A 14,557-nucleotide genomic window follows, 5' to 3' on the forward strand; every position below is an offset into this window, starting at 1 on the left:
TGAGCCTTTGAATCAGAAAAGGAGGGATTGGCTGGGGGAGGGAGCTGCAGATGCCCCAGGTTCTACTTGCGTGGCTGAACCAGCATCCATGATTGTATTTCTCTTACTACGCCTGCAATCTGATGTGGCCCGGGGATACGTGGGCTACACAACTGTCTTGGTTGTAACCTTGCCATGTTCTCTATCCCGCTGATAACAAAACATGAGAAAACCATATTGTTGAGCGAAACTTCTAGAGATTGCTTGTTTGTCAATTTCCCCCTCATGCTTGCCCTTCCCACTTCATTTCCTGAGTTGTAAATAGGCGGATGAGAGCAGATGACTGACAGTATGATAACCAGGGAGCCCTGTTGCACGCAGCATATGCTGTTATTGTGAGTCTTAAGTCCTGCTCTGTCATCTACTGTCCTGTGCTTCCCTCCTTTCTTTGGCCTGTGGTTAGGGGAGTGATTGGATTTATAGCGATCAACATTTATATTTTTCACTGTGCGAGTCTGCGTGGTATACTCCGAAAATCAGCCTTGGAACGAGCACCGCATTCAAATTCCAGTTCTAATACTGAGCTTCAGTTTTCCGTTTTACCTGGAAATAAATAAAAATATGGAACTGAGAGTTATTTGTGAGGGCTACATGGAAAAGGACAGCTCTTTTCCTGACTTACAGTAGGCACTCAAGAAATTGTATTTCTTCCCCTTCCCTGCCTCCACTTACCCCTTATCCCCACTCATTTTTAGCACTAAATCTAGACGAAGCATTTGATCATGAGACAGTCTCTATATGTTGTGGTGCTCAGAATGGAGGGGGTGGGGGGATAAGACTGGTATAGCATTAAGAATATGGGACACAGTCAGAATCAGGGAGACAGGCCGCTGCCTCTGCCTCACCAAGTGAAGCAGGAAGCTTGCAGGACTCTGAAGGACATTCTGCCCTTCCCCTCCTCCCGTCCATAGCTCACTCCTGGCCCAGCATCCTCAGGCTGCGCCTTTTCGTCATATTGCTCTACAGGTGCTTCCCCATTGTTTTTTTCCCTCCAAGGTCAAGACTGAGGGTAGGTGGGCCCCAGACCTGGGATAAATGATAAAATATGTGGTTTGTCCCTAGGGCAACCAATATCCTGAATTTGGCCCTTTCTCTCCTTAGGGTTAGCTTTTTTTGCGGTGCCCCAATCTCTCCTCTCCATGTTCCCCTCCACGCACACACACATCTGCTCCCAAACCTCAGCTTCCAGAAAGGATGTGGATCAGGACAGGTCCCTCCAGGGGCAGCCTCAGTCCTGCCACAGCATATTAAGACATGGTTGACTAAGAAATACCCAGCAGAGCAGACAGCAGTAGAGTGAGTCAACACATGATTCCTTGCCTTCACTTATTAACCTGAATAAAGAAAGTCAGCTTGGTACTTGGATTATAATAGCTCTACATTTCTTTTTTCCTTCCCTCTATATCAGTCACTTGAACAAGAACACCGAGAGGAATGATATCAGCTAGCATGTGTTAAGCATATGATGTTTTCAGAACTAGTCTAAGTTTATGTATGTGTATTAATTCATTAGCAATGACTCTATGAATTAGGAACAATTATTATGCCCATTTTACAAATAAGGAGACGGAGGCCTAGAAAAGTTAAGTCACTAATCCAATGTCCTCTAATTAGCTGGTGGTAAAACAGGAGTCAAACCCAGGAAATTTAACTCTACATCCTGGGATTTTAACATTATGCTAATGCAGAATAGGGTATAACTTGTCTAAGTCAAGTGTTATGGTCTGAATTTTGGGTCATGACTTAGAGGTCAATAGTTAAAAGGATGCAGTCAGTGTCTTTTGACTGAAATTTGTTATTTGCATGTTTCTATAATCAGAGCACATGGGTTGGGATAGATATTAGTGTAGCCATCTTTGGAAAATATAATTTGCCCCAACATATTTGAAGCTGTTATAAAGATTAGGACCTTTATATAAAACATTAAAGCTTATGCTACTAATAAAAAGAAAGTAAAACTTACCCACAAAATGTTCTTATTCTGTGTTCCACTTACACCTTCAAAGCAACACCTGTCTAGAGGGTGAGCATAGCCCCAAAGCCACAGTCATTAGATAGAGAGAAATTAGAAAGACCACATAAAAAGCGATTGGTTTCAAACTTATATATTCCCCCAGGTACAGGACTTGTTTCAGTCCCTTAGCTGACACTTCAAACCCTAGAGGGGGTGAAATTAGTTTCAACCTTAATATTTAGAGGGAGAAGCCAAATCCTTTTGAGTACCCCCGTGTGTAGGTGAGGTAGCCCCAATCAGTGAGCATGACTGAGTACTTGTCCCCACACTGTCCCAGATTTTGTTGAGCCGTGCCCGCACTCCCTGACTGTGCTGTCACCTTCTTCTAGTTATTACTGCCTGGAAACCTGCCAAGAGCAGTCCTGGTGACATTCCTGTGCAACTTACAAACTCTTCTTACAGCACAGGCTCTGTTATGACATGGACGTGAGCAAAGACGGGGGAGGGGTTGTCCAAAATTATTTCTCCTCATTGCAATAAGTATGATTGAGCATATATCCTTGCCCTGTTTACCGGAGAAACAGACTGATTAACTGGCAAGAGTGCTGAAACATGAAACTTATTCTATCACTAGACAAAAATCAGTTCTAGGTGCAAAAGTAGTGCAAGTCAGTTTGAAACTATAATGCAGTGTGGGTGAAAGAAGAACATACTAATATTAGTCAGTGATTATTGAGCACGTGTACAGTGTATTTTATTTAATTTTCACAATGAGCCCTATAGACTGCGTGTTAAAATGTTCTCCGCTTTTCTGGATGGGGCAGCCGAGGCTTTGAAGGTTGGAATAACTTGCGCACAGTCACACAGATGGAGCTGGAGTTCAAATCCAGGCAGTCGAAGTCTAATGTTCACATTCTTAACCACGAAGCAATGCTTTGGGGCCCTCCACCCCTGCTCTTCTTCGGAAGCCTGGCTGAGTTCATGGTGTCACCTCTCAACTTTTCACCCCAATTCAGGAGCCATCCCTCACTAGGCCTTCTCCATTTCCTCACACCCACCATTTAACATGTTTATTGAGGCTGTGCCATGTGTCAGGTAGTGCGGATATAATGGGAAACAAGGCAGTAGATTTTTGCCCCCGTGAAGCCAATTCTCTCTGGGGTTTTCAAATTTGGAACCAGACAGAAAAAATGTCAGTCTCTCTCTTGTAGATTGTGAAATAGGGAGATGCAAGGCTGGGAAGCCTTTTGCAGCCATGTTCCCTATTGTGTGGAAAATCAGAGAGAACCAGAAGTGAGGTGGTCCTGAAAGAATATCCAAGACTTTGTTTCCAGCTGTTTCTGAGCTCAGCACCCTGCTGCCACTGCATTTGTTAGCCTTTTGATAATGTCCACTTTCTGCCTAAGAGGGTTAGAAGAGTGTCTCTGTCACTTGCAGCTAACCCATTCCTGAATGACACAAACCAAAACAAAAAGGCGTCCACAACCTCACCCCCAGAGAATATCCATTCTCACACTGTGGTGTACACTCCCATAGTAGCATCTCTTGGAGCACCTACCCAGCTCTCCAAGAGTCTGTCTTCCTGGCCATGGCCCCTGATTCACAGGGAAAGACCTCCAGTTGCTACATCAATACCACTTGGCTCTACCCACTTAGCCATAGTTTATTAACCCAAACAGTCATTCTTGGCCCAAGTTGGGCCAATCAGAAACTCTCTTCTTAAAATTTTACGTTTAGACTGTAAAGACACAGACCCCAGGTAGGGATCATTTCATCAAAGCTGTAGAGGAAGTAAGTGTGTGCGGTGCGGATTTTATCACCCACCCCACACTAAACTAGGTCCTGCTGAGCTTGCAGACCATGGAAGGAGGTTTCAAAGCCACACCGCAGGATCAGACGTCCCTCCTTTCTCTCCTCAGCTGGCCTGCACTGAGAGCTCGGGAGAATGCTGAGGAGGAATCCACTCACTTCCTGCTCAGAGGGAAGATATTCCTTCTCCTGCTCCTTGTCCCTACTGAGGCTGTGCACATCTATTAGTGACTAATGTGGGAGGAAGGCGGTGCTGGCCACTCCTGGCCACACGCATCCACTCCACTTACTTAGCCGGCTACTCTGAACTGGAGAACAACCTTGCGTGACTTTCAATGCTGACTTCCGCCAGAAGTAGCCAGTAGCCACTGACAAAATTGTCTCACTCAATTATGATGCCACAGACTGACCTTAAACTGAATCAAATGTCACATAAGGCTGCACTCCACTGCTGCACCTCTGAAATATTTATCCAAAGAAGGTTTTCCGTCATAAAAACAAATGGATAGACTTCACACAAAGGTGAATCTTAGAAGCACCCTGATTCACTGACTTTAAAACTGACAGCAAATCTTGGAGTTCCTTCCTGAGAACACTCAGCAGAGACTTCTGGCTTTCCAGAAAGAGGTTGGAGTGCTCACCTTTCAGCCCTCCATCAATGCTCTAACCCAGTAGTCTCCAAATGTTTTTGATCACAGAGTTATCAGGAAAAGAGACAAATATATTTCTAGCACATACGACCAATATTCTGAAAAAAATGTTTATATGATGTACATGATTCACTTTTGATCTATATACTACTAATAAAGGTTAATTTATTTTTCTTAGTAAAAATAAATAGAAATAAAAGCTCCAACTTTTCTTCCTTCCCCTCGCCCCCCAGCCCCCAAAAAAAGGCTGTAGAGGAAGAAGTTCCTCAAATCCATATATTGAGAAAGATCCTAGTGTTGTTCTTCTTCCTTATCCAAACATATCTTGAAGGTACGGCTCTTTTCTTTAATTTCATGAGATAGTCTAGTGTTTTCCCAATAAATTCATCTTCTCTCTTTTTTTTTCTTAAGTTGGCCTAGATCAGTCTTAGTTTCTTGCAAAGAAATTTAACTCATGAATTCTTCCAGATTTTTTTTGTAAAGGTGCAAATATAGTATAATATAATAATAGAACCTAAAAAATTGTATCATACTCTATAAACTGCTTTGTAATATATCGTGATATATATAATATGAGCATTTTTCCAAGACAATAATAGTTTTAACAGTATAACATTATTTATATATGTACTATTGTTTATTTAACCTACTTTTTTTCTCAGTTACAGTTGACATTCAATATGATTTTCTATTAGTTTCAGTTGTACAGCGTAGTAGTTAGACATTTATATAATTTACAAAGTGATCCCACAAATTATAGTATCTACTTGGCACTATATATAGTTATTACAATATTATTGACTATATTCCCTATGCTGCACTTCACATTCCCATGACTATTTTGTAATTACTAATTTGTATTTCTTAATCCCTTCACCTTTTTCACCCCCCACCCTCCCAACTCCCCTCCTAAGTGGCAACTCAGTTTCTTCTGTGGATCTATGAGTCTTGTTTCTGGTTTGTTTGTTAATTCTGTTCTTTAGATTCCACATATAAGTGAAATCATATCATTTAACTTATTTCTTGTTTTGGGTCTTTTAGGTAGTTCCACATTTTTCTCTATTATTAAAAAATTCTACTCCTTTCTTAAGATAGATAAATTCCTGCAAGTCACATTTCTGGACAAAGTCAATGCATTTTAAAGAGTTCTAATGTATACTGTCAAGTTTCTTCAGAAAATTTGTGCCAATTTACACTCATCCTTGGTGAATGAGACCAGTTTCCTCATATGATCAACAGCATTAGGAATTATAATTATTTTGTATCTTTGTCAATCTAGTAAACAAAATGATACTTTCTTGTTTTAGTTTGCATTTCTTTGATAGCTAACATTGGACCTTTTTTCCTCCTAAATTAATGGCCTTAATTAATTAATAATTTCATGTATAAATGACAGTTTTTGTCCTTTATCCTCATCCATTTTTCTGTTGGAATTTTCATTTTTAATTGTAAGAACTCTTTATGTATTTTCAAAGTACATTTGGTGTTTGAAAAAATATTTTTCTTGCAAGTATTTCCCAAGTTTTATGTTTGCCTTTGATTTATTCTTTGTTACTGTTTTTATTGTTGTTGCTTTATAGAAATGTTTACTTTTATGTAACATTTAGCCATATTAATTCTTACCTTTGTGGTTTCTGACTTTTTGGGTGGGAAGGGAGTATTGGGAAACAGTGTGTTTCTCCAGGGCTCATCGGCTCCAAGTCGTTGTCCTTCAATCTAGTTGTTTAGGACGCAGCTCAGCTCCAAGTTCAGTTGCCGTTTTCAATCTTTAGTTGCAGGGGACACAGCCTACCATCCCATGCGGGAATTGAACCGGCAAACTTGTTGTTTAGAGCTCGCACTCTAACCAAATGAGCCATCCAGCCACCCCTCTGGCAGCTCAGTGGCAGCTTGTTTTCTTCAGTCTAGTTGTGAGGGAGCAGCTCACTGGCCCATGTGTTGTTCAGAGTTTGCGCTCTAACCAACTGAGCCGTCTGGCCGCCTATGGTTTCTGATTTTTGTGTCGTGCTTCTAAAAGCTCTTCACATGCCAAGATTGCAGGAATATTCACCTATATAATCTACTATGATTTATTTTTTACATTTAGATCTGTATTTTGTCTGAACGCATTTTGCTGTAAAGTAAGGATCAATTTCCCCCCAAAATGGTTGGCCAATTTATGGTTTTCCACATCATTTGTAGAATAATCCCTTCTTTTTCCAGTGATATGAAAAGCACCTTTATCATGAACTTAAGCCACATTGTACACCATCTGTTTCAGGAACTTCCATCTCCAAGTGGAGCCTCTGCTCTTGCTGCTCATGACATCAGACTCAAGTATTCTTTGCACTCCTCTCTAAAGAATATCTATTGCACAAAACACTAATGATCAATGTTGATTTTACTAAATATTTGCTAGGAGAGACAGAGGAGTGGATTTCTATCACTTACCAATGTACAAACAAATCAAAAAGCCCCAATCCCGCTTGGGCCGAGCTGCTTCCTGATGGCCTCATCTGATCTATGCTTCCCGACATGGGTCTGAGTCCTTATGGGGTTTTCAAATATTTGTTTCTTAATTAAAGGTCAGTCCTCCAGATCTATACCCTCACCCGGTCTCTTGTTCAAGGTCATTGGTGATTAATAAATTTGGATGCCTGAGGGGAACACAAGTTCTCATGTTGCCCTTATTTACATCTTTGTGAGATTACTGGGCTCTGGAAGTATGCTCCCCCAGCTTGGCTGGGACAACTGGACCTTCCTACTTAGGACAGGTCTCCAACTCACAGCAGCCCACTGGCAGCTCCAGGTGTATCTGACTAGACAAAGGAGGACTGTGACAGATGACGGATGACTGTTGCATTTGAAAGCCAAATGTCATGTGTTGTCTTATCTCTTCCCCAAATAAGCAGTGAGACCCCTCTCTCTGTACTACCATAGTATCAAGTTTTACTCTTTGCAGAACACTTCCACATTTGTTACCTTATTTTCTCCTAATAATTCTGTGAGATAAGTGGTGGTTATCTCCAAGGTACAGAAAAGATAAAATAAAAAATTATATGACTAAATCTAGGTCAGAAATTTAACTGATTAGCCTGGTGCAAAATTGTTTAACTTTTTCCCATGGAACATTTATTATCTTTTCCCCACCCTGCCCACCCCAACCCCCATTCACTTTCTTGTATAACAAAGTCTTTAGTTCACTATTTTTCAGGTCAAACACTGAGCTCTATGTCCTCTAGTCTCCACATTCTCCAAGCTTTTTCTTTTTCAGCTAGGCTTTCTTGCAGGGCTAAAAGTGGGGCTGCAATTTAGTTTGAATGGAGACAAGGTCAACTCTGCTTGAAAGGAACGGGCATTGTGCCCTTAGCTTTGCAGGGTAATCTGAACTCTTTGCATTTTTAGATAGAGAAAGGGGTCAAATAGTCCTGCCAAGCCTGAAGTGTAGACCAATGACCTTATTCTAAGGGAATTTTTCTGCTTCAGGGCTGCTTAAACAAGGAGTGATGCTTTGGGGGTGTGATTTGGGTGCAATGGGTGGTAGGGAGCTTGGCAGAGGCAAGAATTGTATATTTCATTGAGATCTTCATAGTCATTAGCACACTGCAGTTTATGGCCTTTGTTAATGATTTCCAAATCTTTATGTTAGTAATTAAATCATTTTTAAACTCAGGATAAATTTAATTATTTGTGTTGCCTTTTTTTTTTTTTTTTAAATGACTAGATTTACCAGAGATTTGTTTCTTTGTTTTTCTGTTTTCCCAGAGAAATAGCTCTTGGATTTACTTATCTGTTTAATCCACTTTTCTTTCCTAATTAATTAGTTTTTACCTTTATCTTTATTATTATGATCATCAGGATTTCTTTAGGGTAGATTATGTTTAAATCTCTGTCATTAAGTGTTAACACATTATTGTTATTCTTTAGTAATAAAAACATTAAGTGGCACCATCTTCCTATTGTTAATAATGCTGCTGTGAATAGCACTGTAGAATTATTTGTGTGAACATATTTTCATTTGCCGTGGGTAGAATCTCAGAAGTGAAAGCCATGGTAAGATTTATGGTAACTTTCTGTTTGACTTTATTACGAAAATACAAGATCAATAGATCATCCCATCAGACATGACTGGCCTTCCTATTTCTCTCCATGCCCCCCACCCCTTTTCTTTTTCAAATTTGAGAAAGTTATCTTTTATGTAATTGAATACATCCATATAAATTAATTGCTTTAATTCAAACTCTTTAGAATGTGGGACCCTGGTGTTTCTGGTTTTAACTGAGATATAATTCACATAACATAAAATTCGTCATTTAAAGTGTACAGTCCGTGGTTTTTAGTATATTCATTATGTTGTACAACCATTATCCTACCTGCTTCCAGAATACTCCCATCACCCCAAAAAGAGACCTCGTACCTATTAGCAGTCAGTTCCAACTCTTCCCTCTTCCTGTCCCCTGACAACCACTAATCCACTTTCTGTGGATTTGCCAATTCTGGAAATTTCATAATTAGGGAATCTTACAATATGTGACCTTTTGTGTCTGGCTTCTTGCATTTAACAGAATAAAAAAACAGCCTATATCAGCTTGCATTCCCATTAGCACTACATGAGGGTTCCAGTTTCTTTGGATAGTGTTTCAGTGATCACGGTTCTTGTTATTGTGAAATTGAAATAGAAGAGATGTGCCTGGCTCAGCAGTAAACACTTCCCTCTGACTTGTGTCAACATGGCAGGATAATGAACAAAATGTGAGGGGAAGGAGACATCTCCACCCCGTGTAGATGATGACTTTGTTTTGCGTTTTCTCGAGAGGCAGGAACACTGTGGTCTTATTTCCTTCTGGAGCTTTCTTGGGCCTTCAGGAAAGCCTTTCTAGCTCTTCTCACATTCCAGGTCTGGACTGAGGTGGGGAAAGAAATGGGACACTGGCTCAATTTAGGAAATTTTAAAAGGCAATTTCAAAAGGCATCCAGGATGCCTTTCTCTTTCTTTTCTTTTCTTTTTTCCCCTGCACCCTGCAATCCCAGGATTTTTGCAGCCTCCTCTGTGTGTATGTACATGTGGTAGGGATATGTTGAGATGGAGAGCGTCGAAACTGTGACCTAAATGGAATATCCGATCACCAAGTGGATGAGGGCCTGAGTGGGTGAGGGCTCTGAGCAAATTGATCTGATTTATAGAAATGAAGACATGCGGCATTTCTTACATCTGAATGTCAGGCAGTAGAACTCACATCAACTATACTGAGTCCCTAAAACTCCCTGTGTTCAGCAGGAGGAACTTTGTGGTCTAATTTGCAAGGCCCTGCTAGAAGTTTCCAACCACCCCCAAATAGCTTCCCCCTGCCACCTCATCTGTGTCTGGCATTTTTGTCATTAGCATCATTGTGTGTTTGAGCTACTTCCTTAGAAAGAGGAAACCTTTACTACCCATCACTTGATGGACACAGCAGCCTGCAGGGAGCTGGGCCAAGAGCTGCCCTCATTGGGGAACTTTGCTCTTTGTGATTTCTTCTCTGTGTTTGGTGGAACAGCTACATCAGAAACCAGCTGTCCCATATATTTTCTCCTTGGCTCAACCACCACTCAAGGCACATGGTGATATGCAGCCTCCTTCCTGCCTCCCCTGCCTCCCCTGCCGCCCCAGAGTCTTCTGTTATCAAGGAAGCTGCCCCGGACCACTGTTGATCCACAGAGACAGAGACAATGCGTGTACCACAGCCCTCCCTGGCCTCCTGGCTTCTCTCCTCCTTAGAAGAGGGTGGGACACACTTCCCAAATTTCCTCTTCATTTTTCTTGGATAGCATACCCCCCCTTTCAGAAAGTGGAATTGTGAGTTGCCTACTAGAAACTTTCTTCCATTAGTCTGCTCTATCTCCATATTCTCAGACCAGAGATCTCGGCATAATTCCTGATTCCTCCCTTTCTCTTACCCTCCACATCCACCATCTTCATAAAGCATCTCAAACCACAATGGCCATATTTTTACTTTTTGTAACCAGAAAAAATGAACCCCTGTGTGTGCAAACGTGTGCACACACACAGGGAGCAGTTTGTTTGCTTGTCAGCAGTTTTTCTATTTAAAAAAGCTAGAGAATACAGGACACGGAAGTTAAGGGTGTGATGGGGTGAGAACAAGAGTTTAGGTCTCAGGGTTTGAAAAGAGGATGGGAAAAGCTGAATTTTAAAATACACTATATTCTCCGCTCCTACTCTGTCACAATGTAAACCTTCTGAGAATTGGCATGTGTCGTCTGAGCCTACATGTACCTCAGTTTTAGACCAACAGATTTGGCATCGTTAAACCAGACTTCCTGTAGGCCCAAAGCAGGAGGGCAGAGTTCTGCCAGGTAGTGATAATGTCAGATAACATGGTGGTTTTCCTGGAGACAGAGAGGCTCAGATAGAAGAGAGGGTGGCCAGGGGGCAGGAGACTGATTGTTGGTGAGGGCTTGTTCCTTAGGTCTGTAGGTCAAGGGTTGGTCTCCTTCAGGGCAGGGACCCTTTCAGTCAAGACTGATTGTTGGTGAGGGCTTGTTCCTTAGGTCTGTAGGTCAAGGGTTGGTCTCCTTCAGGGCAGGGACCCTTTCAGTCAAGACTGATTGTTGTTGAGGGCTTGTTCCTTAGGTCTGTAGGTCAAGGGTTGGTCTCCTTCAGGGCAGGGACCCTTTCAGTCAAGGCTCAGGGGGGCCCTTTCCAGGGGAAGAAGGTGTGGGCAGAGGAGATACAAGGTGGAGGAAGGAGTTCATTACCTCCACAAAACCATGAGCCCCTGGGAGATGGTCAGAGGCTGGCTCATTTGAGGATCCAATGAAAACGCTTTTTGGTTTTGTTTTTTTCCGTGATCCGAAGGCTAGGGTAATTCTGAGGGCACAAGCAGGGGCCCTGATATTGTAAGTGCCACATGCAACATTCTAGTTGGGAGTGAACCTATTCCCCATCAGCTGGGGGTTGGGGAGACCAGATAGCAGCCTCAAGTTCCACACAGATGGTGGTTTTCCATCCCTGGAGAGGGCTCACTAATATTTAGACCCAAAAGGAAACCCTTGTACAGCTCTCCCCTCCTTCCTCAACCCCTGAGTTTTAGGAGATGATTTGGAAGCTGTGGTAAGGATGTACGGCTTTCCCAAACTCATAAAAACAGAGTGGAATGGTGGTTACCAGGGATGGGGAGTTGGGGATATGTTGTTTAAGGTCCAAACTTGCAAATGATAGACAAATAAGTGCTAGGGATCTAATGCACAGTACAGTGATTATAGTCAACAAAACTGTATGATAAACGTCAAAGTTTATAAGAAAAATAAACTAAACTAGTATTTTGGCATGTAAGGCTTTAGAGTCTTATTTCCTAGGTTTGAATTTCAGCTCTACCACCGCTCATTGTCTGGTGACTTTGGGCAAATTGCATAAACTTTCTAAGCCTGTTTTCTCATTTGAAAGATGAGGAAATAATAATACATGCCTTGTGTTATTGTTATGAGCATCAAATGAGATAATGAAGATATAGTGCTTGGTGTGCCTGGACAAACAAAATAACCGCTCAATAAAGTTAGCCTGATTGTCACCTCCACAAGGAGGTGGGTGTGGCGGAGCATCTGTTACTGTGGATCCTGAATACAAATGAGAGGAAAGAGCCCAAAGGTGGTGCAATGGTACATATGACAGCAAAGGTCCTTCTCTGGAGCCCTCCCCCCCCATTGTGACATCATCATGGCAGTGGGAAATTGTGCCCCAGGATGAGGCAGAAAGGGCAGCATCCCAGAGGCTTAAATTTGCTCAGACTCTGTCCCCAACCCAGCATTCAGGGCATCTTAGGTTTGCTATACACCAGAAATGGGGAAACATACACTTCCAGAAAATCATAGTGAAAGAAAATCAACCTCAGAAAGTTGATAGAGGTTGACTAAAATTAACTTTTTCCCCAAGAGAGGCCAGAAGAAAGAAAAGTAGCAATTTGCTGTCCAGCGCTTGAGGCCTGGTCCTTTCATCTTGGCTCCCACTGCCCAAAGGGGTTCATGACTCATCTCCGTGAAACAAATGGGCTGGGGGGTGGGGAGAGAAAAGGGTGAAGGATCCACATCTGGGCTCACCATACTGGGGCTGCTCAGAGGGAAGGAAGCTGTTTCATCAGTCTGGGGCCTGGCAGACCTGAGCCATCTTAGCTGCCACCTAGCAGAGAAAACAAGCAGGAAGAAAAACCAGAGAAGAAGAGAAAGGACATGTACTATGGTTGGTGATGCTGTTGGTTTGACACCAGGATGGCTAGTAACCAGCTGCCTTTAGGAGGCATTTATCTTTTGATAACCTCAGTGGGCCACATCCTCTGACTCACACATACATGGGGTGAGGTTAAGATCTGAGGAGCAGGTCTTTCGCCAGTGGGGCCCACAGGAGGAAAACCCCAGCGCTTTTTTCCTGCTTGACCCTTAGCCCTCGGTGGCTTCTTAATCCCCCGCTGGCTCCCCAAGTTCCCTGTCCTTCCTATGCTATGGGTGCAGTGTCGTGAGAAATTGCCCCAGCTTCCTCTCCCTGAAGGCCAGCACACAGACTATCTTCCCTTTAATGATTTTATTGCTACTCATGAAACAGAGACAGACAGGATCACAAAACCAACACACCTAGGAGAGTGGGATACAGTTTTCCTCACTCTAGTCCCTGATCCACATTCACTCATTCCTTTATTCATTTATCCTTTTATTCAGCGAGTATTTATTAAGCACCTGCTGTGTACCAGGGAGTGGCCTGGGCACTGGGGATACAGAAGTGAACAAGTCACACACAGACAAGTTCTCGTGGGGTTTCTGACTCCCCTGAGACAATCACAGGAGCCTGTGGATTTGTGCCCTCTGGTGCCCAAGTCCCACTAAGGAGCTCACTTGGGGGCACTGCCTCTCAGAGCCTGCATTTGAGGCTGGAGGTAGACCTGGACAGTCTGAGCAGCTAGGAGCAGTGCAGCCATGGATCCCAGTGGAGGAGGGAAGCCAGACTGACCCTAGTCTTTGGAGCAAGAGAACACCTGTGGGGACGAGGCCATCTGGAGGGTGCTTGCCCTTCAAAGCATGAAACCCAAAGACCAGATGCTCTGTTGTTGTTTTTTTCCCAAGAGGAGACAAAAATCCAGATTATAATATGAAATCTCTAAATTTTAAAATGTTGACAATAAATACAAAAAGTAAAACAAACAAGCCGTCGCTCTCTGGGACTTCCATTACAAGAATCGAATGAAACGCATCCAAGCTCGGCCCATGTGTCAGTGAGACTCTTGCCAGCTCAGCAATATCAGAACTGAATTCAGAGTCCTTGGAATTCATTCCTTAAACATGTTAACTCCTTCCAGAGATGGTAATAATACTTTTAGGCATTATGTGAGCACCACTTTTAATCAAACTCAAAAGCAGCTTTAAAATTCTATTATCTCCTGACTTAGGGAGACGTGGGAAGGGAAGAGGAAAGGAGAAGATGAAAGAACTCGGGAGAAGGGTGCTGCTGTGTTGTGAGCCCAACTATGCTATAGATACCCTCGCAACTAATCCCAGCAGCTTGTGGAGTAGGTACTTTTCCTGGTTTCCAGAAGAGAAAACTTTCTTAAGGTTACTCAGAGCTAGAGCCTATGGAAGGAGCCTGTGCTCTTTCTAGTGTATTCTGTGGAACTGACTAGGGGGATATCTGGACCCGTGGCCTCCAGGGAGCTGACGCAGCCAAGCTCTTGCTCATGCCTCACTGGATTCGCTCAGTGCTGCAATGCTAAAGCATCCACTGACCACCAGGCAGCTGGGGCGGAAGGGATGGAAAGAGCAGAGGGATTTCCCACGGTCCCTGCTGCATCCTTGCTCCACACACGAACATCCTTCACGTGGATCTATCATACTCTTGCTTTCTCTGCTCAATAATGTTCTTGGAAAACTGAGCCAATATAGAAGCAACTGAGGACCCAGTTTCTCCCTACAAAGAGCTTTCAGTCTAATAAGGGAGACCCAGGACCTGCAGAAGACCAGTTAAGGACATATCTAAAGCAATTTGTTTCCAAGTGCAAGATGAGGTGGCTCGGATCTGCCCTCCCATGAAGACAGAATTGGATGAAGGTTTACTCAGAGCTGCGGGAGGTCCTGTGAGTAGGCCTGC

The 14,557-nt window shown here is 42.9% G+C and overlaps 1 long non-coding RNA gene across 1 annotated transcript in view; it reads right to left on the reverse strand.

Annotated features, from left to right (window-relative positions):
* Positions 1 to 7,602: 7,602 nt before the first annotated feature.
* Positions 7,603 to 14,557, reverse strand: part of LOC148754973 (uncharacterized) — a 55,402-nt gene continuing 48,447 nt past the window's right edge. The window contains exon 3 of the long non-coding RNA XR_016019489.1: positions 7,603 to 9,335. This is a non-coding gene — a long non-coding RNA (uncharacterized LOC148754973). The remainder of the gene's footprint in view (positions 9,336 to 14,557) is intronic.

This window comes from Rhinolophus sinicus, chromosome 16, assembly GCF_057876585.1.
Source record: "Rhinolophus sinicus isolate RSI-liver-muscle chromosome 16, RSI-T2T, whole genome shotgun sequence".
In the NCBI taxonomy this organism is placed as follows: domain Eukaryota; kingdom Metazoa; phylum Chordata; class Mammalia; order Chiroptera; family Rhinolophidae; genus Rhinolophus; species Rhinolophus sinicus.